Source organism: Schistocerca serialis, chromosome 5 (genome assembly GCF_023864345.2).
Source record: "Schistocerca serialis cubense isolate TAMUIC-IGC-003099 chromosome 5, iqSchSeri2.2, whole genome shotgun sequence".
In the NCBI taxonomy this organism is placed as follows: Eukaryota; Metazoa; Arthropoda; class Insecta; order Orthoptera; family Acrididae; genus Schistocerca; species Schistocerca serialis.
The window spans coordinates 143,162,567-143,170,907 of NC_064642.1; positions in this window are offsets into that span (position 1 = coordinate 143,162,567).

Here is an 8,341-nt window from a genome sequence, read left to right on the forward strand (position 1 = left end):
ATTTTTAAATCGTGTAACGGCTTTTGGAGTATGGCATGGGGATTCTCTGTAGTCAAGTGTCTTGCGAATTAACGTAACCCGACAGATGAAACCTAGATCCATCCATCGAAAAATTACAGTAATGTGTACGCTTACCCTTGTTTGCTTCTTTTATTTGCCGAACAACACTCACACGGTAAGGTTTCATTTTTAAGCCATGAAGGATGCGTTGACACAACTTGCGAGATATTCCACATTTGTGTGATAATCGTCATGTTGACTTGTAGGAACTTCTTTCAATGTGTACGGTCACGTTTGCCATAACTTCAGGTGTACGTACAGTCAGTGCCTTATTTCTCTTTGAATTAACAACACTGCCTGTCGAACGCCACTTTCTCACTAGATCCTGAATCGCTGATTTTGCAGGAATATTACTTTCAGAAAAATTTTCGTGAAAAGTGTCATGAATAACTTTAATGGATTCAGACTGCACATATTCTTCAACAATGAACTCACGTTCTTCAATGGAGTAAGGCATGCCAATGAAGCACACAGCTTATAACGACTACTTTCTGTATACACTACTCACACGCTACTGCTGTTGGAAGGTGGCAAAGAAACTGACAAGCTAGTAATGCTACTCACGCGCGTTCGCATTCAGGTTCTAGCCGGTTTTATGTGGGCCACTCTGTATTATAAAGGAGCACTATTTGCAGGAAGTAGTATGAGACGAGTATTACCCCCTATTGGGCACGCTATAGTTGGAGTCACCAACGACGACGGTCGCGTTTAGGCTTGTTCTGCGCACCTACATCATGTATTCTCCGACAGCCAATGAGCATTCAGTAGTGTTCTGAGCGCTTTGCTGTGAATGTTGTATGCATTCCGAGTTTTATATGTGATAGTAGCTACTTAGTTGGTGAATTTTTATTCCATATGTTGCGAGTTGTGATGGCTAATGTTGGTAGGGAGCGACAAATTCTACACAAGCAAGTGAGAAACATAATGTGCGGGACACATGGTTTCATGTACACGCATCCCGCAACTGCGCTTGGAACCGACAACAATGCAGTCCCCGTCCTTGTCTCGATATATGCGAATGGCGATCGTTGGTGGATCGGACTATAGTTCCCTCTCGTTTACTGGGTAGCATTCCCCTCATTCTAGATCAGGAGAACACTACGTCATAGTGACGTAACGCTACATCATCGTGAGGTAAATAACCTAAATCGACTACATGAGTACGTATATCGATCTGCGCTGTGCAGTTGTACCACAGAGGTTGCACCGATAACGTGAACACTGAATGTAAATAGACGTGTACAAACGAAGTGACTGCAGTTTTATGGTATGCACATTCCAGATGAATTACTTACTAAGCTGTAATCCCAACAATTCTGGATGTTATTGTGTGTTTCTTGAATGTAATGAATGTATGATCGAAGGAACGATAACAATAACGAAAGTAAAAAATAGTGTCTAGTCATCTTTTCAAAAATCCGATAATTGTGCAATAATCATGTGCACAGGACACAAACGTGAAATAGAGAGAAATTAAAGTGTTTCGTAATTTTATAAAAGCCAATGGATTGTACATAATTCTCCTGGGCAGAAATGTTAAACTGAGCATTTAAGTGGTTTCAAAGATAACTCCGACTGTTGCTGGAATTTTAATTTTGCCTTCATGTTGAACATCAACTTGCTCTTGTTGCTGATGATTATAATGTACTGACCTGTTTATAACACACCTCATTATTTTTCTTTTACATTGTATACTGTGAAACAACAATGACATGCAAGTCACATTTACCAGCATTTTAAGAAACTGAAAGCAGTGAGTTTTGTTGTCATTTTCAGATACTTTTTTGTATGATCTTTAGGCAATATGGAAATAGAGATACTAATCATACCAAACACGCCCAAAATTTATACCATGTCTATTGAGAGAATAAACTAACACAGTATTCCAACATCGCATATGAAACATCACTTAGTGCTGCTAAAAACTGAGGGCTGTTGAGGTTATTTTGTAAAGTAGCTCATCCATTGTGACTGTCAGTGTTCAACATCATTTGGCAACTACTAGGAAACTATTTTTTAAAGTTGATACTGTGTAAATATTAAAATGTGAGTAACAATTACAGACGAAATATCATTGTTTTTTCACAGTATACAGTGTATAGAGAAAAATAATGACGTGTGTTATAAACAAGTCAGCACATTATAATCATAAGCAATAATTTATTTCTGAAGGTCATAAGGTGATCTACAACATGAAGGCAAAATTAGAATTCTAGCAACATTCGGAATTATCTTTGGAACCACATTAATTTCTCGGTTTAATGTTATGTACAATCCATTGGTTTTTATAAAAAATAAGAAACACTTTAATTTCTCTCTATTTCACGTTTTTATCCACGTAATTTATGCACAATTTGTCGGATTTAAAAAAAATGACTACTCGGGTTTTGTTTTACTTTTGTTATGGTTATGGTTCCTTCTTTCAGATATTCGTCATGTTCACGAAACACACAATAACATCCCACATTCTTGGGATTAGTGCTTAATAATTAATTAATACACGTTTCTGTCGACACAATTATGCATGGTTCATGCCATTTTTAAAAAAAAAAATGACTATACATTTTATTTGACTTTCGTTATGTTCATGAGATACCCAATAACATCCCAAATTCTTTATATTACAGCTTAATAATTAATTGTTTCACGTTTCTGTCCACATGATTTGTGAACGATTCATCGGATTTAAAAAAAAGTGACTAACAGCGTTTCTCCTTTTACTTTCGTTATGGTTCCTTCGCTCAGACATTCAACACACAATTACATCCAAAATTGGGGTCTAGTGAAGCAGGGGATACAACCTGTCGGCTTTGACCAATAGCATCAGAATTGGCCAGAAAGCATTTATTACACAGATGAAAGAGCTGACAAGACTGTTCAGGAACAAAGGAATACGAGAGACGAAAAATGTAGTTGACATATATTAAGTGAAGTAGTATTTTCATGTTAAGGATATCGTGTGTTTGTATCATATTATTTCTGTGGAAAATGAAGGGGAAAAATGGATGGAAATATTGGTAGCATAGAATACCTCACGTCACATATATATCGGTTGCATCTCGAAACTTATTCAAACTGTATTGGTACTAGAAACTGCAGTATGGGATACAACTTAAGCATACGTCGATTTCTTCGTTTTCGTTAGCATTAATATCCTGTTGTTCAGTTGAACTATATAGGTCAACTGAAGCATGGGATACAAATACTACATGTTTTGTTTCTTTCGCCTCCGTTACCACTAATAGTCTGTTCTTACATAGACAGTAGTACTACCGATGGCAGAAGGAGTTGTGTACAAAATATTTGTATCCCATACTTCCATTGACCTATATATATATATATATATATATATATATATATATATATATATACTGCTACCGAAACTGTGGAAATGGACGTACGTTACATTTCCAACCTGTATCTCAGTTGAACTACGTGAAGAGGCAATAACACGACATTTATAGAATTTGTATCCCGTATTTCACTATGGGAACAGTTTTTTTCGCCTTCTATGCGAATAGTATCTAATGAGCGTTATGGTTTTGATGACAGCAGTGACAATAGTATCCCATTCTTAAGTTGAGCTATATATCTATACATAACATTTGTATCTTGGTCTCCAGTTGACATTTAAAGGTAAATCTCATCAATGTTACATAAGTCGTTCTTTTCGAATAGGTAGTGTCAGTGTAAAGGTCAACTGACGGATGGGATACAAATTTTAGTTGTGGCGGACGTTTCGCCTTTAATGTCGGCACCAATGACTCCTGCCGTCTGGGTTCAGAGGTCATCCTCAGTTCGTACAGGTGGTTGGCGGAATTGGTGAAGGCGGAAAGCCTCGCCCGTGGAGTGGAATCTGAGCTAACTATTTGTAGTATTGTTCCCAGAACCGATCGCGGTCCTCTGGTTTGGAGCCGAGTAGAAGGCTTAAACCAGAGGCTCAGACGATTCTGCGGAGATCTGGGGTGCAAATTTCTCGATCTCCGCTATCAGTTGGAGAAATGTAGGGTCCCCCTAAATAGGTCAGGCGTGCACTACACGCCGGAAGCGGCTACAAGGGTAGCGGAGTACGTGTGGAGTTCACATGTGGGTTTTTTAGGTTAGAGAATTCCCTCCCTAGGCCCGACAAGACGCCTCCTGAGACGCGGCTAGGTAGGAGTAGGCAAAATGCAACAGGGAATAACAATATTAATGTGCTAATTGTAAACTGCAGGAGCGTCTATAGAAAGGTCCCAGAACTGCTCTCATTAATAAATGGTCACAATGCCCATGTAGTACTAGGGACAGAAAGTTGGCTGAAACCAGACGTAAACAGTAATGAAATCCTAAACTCAGATTGGAATGTATACCGCAGAGACAGGCTGGACAGTGAAGAGGGAGGCGTGTTTGCAGCGATAAGAAGTGCAATAGTAGCGAAGGAAATTGGCTCAAATGGCTCTGAGCACTATGGGACTCAACTGCTGAGGTCATTAGTCCCCTAGAACTTAGAACTAGTTAAACCTAACTAACCTAAGGACATCACAAACATCCATGCCCGAGGCAGGATTCGAACCTGCGACCGTAGCGGTCTTGCGGTTCCAGACTGCAACGCCTTTAACCGCACGGCCATTTCGGCTGGCTGCGAAGGAAATTGACAGAGATCCGAAATGTGATATAATTTGGGTGAAGGTCACGGTTAAAGCAGGCTCAGACATGGTAATTGGATGTCTCTATAGGCCCCCTGGCTCAGCAGCTGTTGTGACTGAGCACCTGAAAGATAATTTGGAAAATATTTCGAGTAGATTTCCCCACCATGTTATAGTTCTGGGTGGAGATTTTAATTTGCCGGATATAGACTGGGAGACTCAAACGTTCATAACGGGTGGCAGGGACAAAGAATCAAATGAAATTTTTTAAGTGCTTTATCTGAAAACTACCGAGAGCAGTTAAACAGAGAACCGACTCGTGGCGATAACATATTAGACCTTCTGATGACAAACAGACCCGAACTATTTGAAACAGTTAACGCAGAACATTGAATCAGCGATCATAAAGCGGTTACTGCATCGATGATTTCAGCCGTAAATAGAAATATTAAAAAAGGTAGGAAGATTTTTCTGTTTAGCAAAAGTGACAAAAAGCAGATTACAGAGTACATGACGGCTCAACACAAAAGTTTTGTCTCAAGTACAGATAATGTTGAGGATCAGTGGGCAAAGTTCAAAACCATCGTACAATATGCATTAGATGAGCATGTGCCAAGCAAGATCGTAAGAGATGGAAAAGAGCCACCATGATACAACAACCGAGTTAGAAAACTGCTGCGGAAGCAAATGGAACTTCACAGCAAACATAAACATAGCCACAGCCTTGCAGACAAACAAAAATTACGCAAAGCGAAATGTAGTGTGAGGAGGGCTATGCAAGAGGCGTTCAATGAATTCGAAAGTAATGGTCTATGTACTGACTTGGCAGAAAATCCTAAGAAATTTTGGTCTTATGTCAAAGCGGTAGGTGGATCAAAACAAAATGGCCAGACACTCTGTGACCAAAATGTTACTGAAACAGAGGATGACAGACTAAAGGCCGAAATACTAAATGTCTTTTTCCAAAGCTGTTTCACAGAGGAAGACTGCACTGTAGATCCTTCTCTAGATTGTCGCACAGATGACAAAATGGTACATATCGAAATAGACGACAGAGGGATGGAGAAACAATTAAAATCGCTCAAAAGAGGAAAGACTGCTGGGCCTGATGGGATACCAGTTCGATTTTACACAGAGTACGTGAAGGAACTTGCCCCCCTTCTTGCAGCGGTGTACCGAAGGTCTCTAGAAGAGCGTAGCGTTCCAAAGGATTGGAGAAGGGCACAGGTCATCCCCGTTTTCAAGAAGGGACGTCGAACAGATGTGCAAAACTATAGACCTATATCTCTAACGTCGATCAGTTGTAGAATTTTGGAACACGTATTATGTTCGAGTATAATGACTTTTCTGGAGACTAGAAATCTACTCTGTAGGAATCAGCATGGGTTTCGGAAAAGACGGTCGTGTGAAACCCAGCTCGCGCTATTCGTCCACGAGACTCAGAGGGCCATAGACACGGGTTCACAAGTAGATGCCATGTTTCTTGACTTCCGCAAGGTGTTCGCTACAGTTCCCCACAGTCGTTTAATGAACAAAGTAAGAGCATATGGACTATTAGACCAATTGTGTGATTGGATTGAAGAGTTCCTAGATAACAGAACGCAGCATTTCATTCTCAATGGAGAGAAGTCTTCCGAAGTAAGAGTGATTTCAGGTGTGCCGCAGGGGAGTGTCATAGGACCGTTGCTATTCACAATATACATAAATGACCTTGTGGATGACATCGGAAGTTCACTGAGGCTTTTTGCAGATGATGCTGTGGTATATCGAGAGGTTGTAACAATGGAAAATTGTACTGAAATGCAGGAGGATCTGCAACGAATTGACACATAGTGCAGGGAATGGCAATTGAATCTCAATGTAGACAAGTGTAATGTGCTGCGAATACATAGAAAGATAGTTCCCTTATCATTTAGCTACAAAATAGCAGGTCAGCAACTGGAAGCAGTTAATTCCATAAATTATCTGGGAGTACGCATTAGGAGTGATTTAAAATGGAATGATCATATAAAGTTGATCGTTGGCAAAGCAGATGCCAGACTGAGATTCATTGGAAGAATCCTAAGGAAATGCAATCCGAAAACAAAGGAAGAAGGTTAGAGTACGCTTGTTCGCCCACTGCTTGAATACTGTTCAGCAGTGTGGGATCTGTACCAGATAGGGTTGATAGATGAGACAGAGAAGATCCAACGGATAAACACTGGACTCGCATTCGGGAGGACGACGGTTCAATTCCGCGACCAGCCATCCTGATTTAGGTTTTCTGTGATTTCCCTAAATCGCTCCAGGCAAATGCTCGGATGGTTCCTTTGAAAGGGCATGGCCGACTTCCTTCCCCATCCTTCCCTAATCTGATGAGACCGATGACCTCGCTGTCTGGTCTCCTTCCCCAAACAGCCCAACCCAACCCAGATCAAACGGAGAGCAGCTTGCTTCGTTACAGGATCATTTAGTAATCGCGAAAGCGTTATGGAGATGATAGATAAACTCCAGTGGAAGACTCTGCAGGAGAGACGCTCAGTAGCTTGGTACAGGCTTTTGTTGAAGTTTCGAGAACATACCTTCACCGAAGAGTCAAGCAGTATATTCCTCCCTCCTACGGATATCTCGCGAAGAGACCATGAGGATAAAATCAGAGAGATTAGAGCCCACACGGAAGCATACCGACAATCCTTCTTTCCACGAGCAATACGAGACTGGAATAGAAGGGAGAACCGATAGAGGTACTCAAGGTACCCTAAGCCACACACCGTCAGGTGGCTTGCGGAGTATGGATGTAGATGTAGATGTAGATGTAGAATATTGCTAGTACAGATTCGAAAAAAATCCTACTGATGCTAGTGCTGGGAAACGAAAGAAGAAAGACAGTTGCGAAATTTCTATTACGTACTGGAGTACACAAAAACATACATAATGGTGAAATGCAACAATGAAATATGGCAAAATAGTCAAATGCAGTAAAAGAAAAAAATGGAAAACTGAACTTACTATACGGGTACTTCATAAAAGAACTGAAGCTCGCCTAGAAAGACATCAACAAAAATCACATACACAACAAACAAAACATTACGAAAACACACACATACACACACACACACACACACACACACACACACACATATATATATATATATATATATATATATATATATATATATATATATATATATATTGGTTTTACTGAGGAATTCATCAATGGAGTAGAAGGAGTTGGCCACTAATAAATCCTTTAGGTTTCTCTTAAAGTGAATTTCATTGGTTGTTAAGCTTTTTATGGCTGCTGGCAAGTTATTGAAAATGTGTGTTCCTGAATAATGCACAGCTTTTTGTACAAGACTAAGTGACTTTAAATCTTTGTGAAGATTATTCTTATTTCTATTACTGATTCCACGAATTGAGCTGTTGGTTTGAAAAAGTGATATATTTTTTTAATGACAAATTTCATTAAGGAATAAATATATTGGGAAGCAGTATTTAGTATCCCTAGATCGCTAAACAGGCTTCTGCAGGATGTTCTTGAGTTCACACCACATATAACTCTTACTGCACGTTTTTGTGCACGAAAACTTTAGCTTAGCTTGATGAATTACTCCAAAAAATAATCCCATATGACATTATGGAATGAAAGTAAGTATAGTATGCCAGCTTTTTCATCT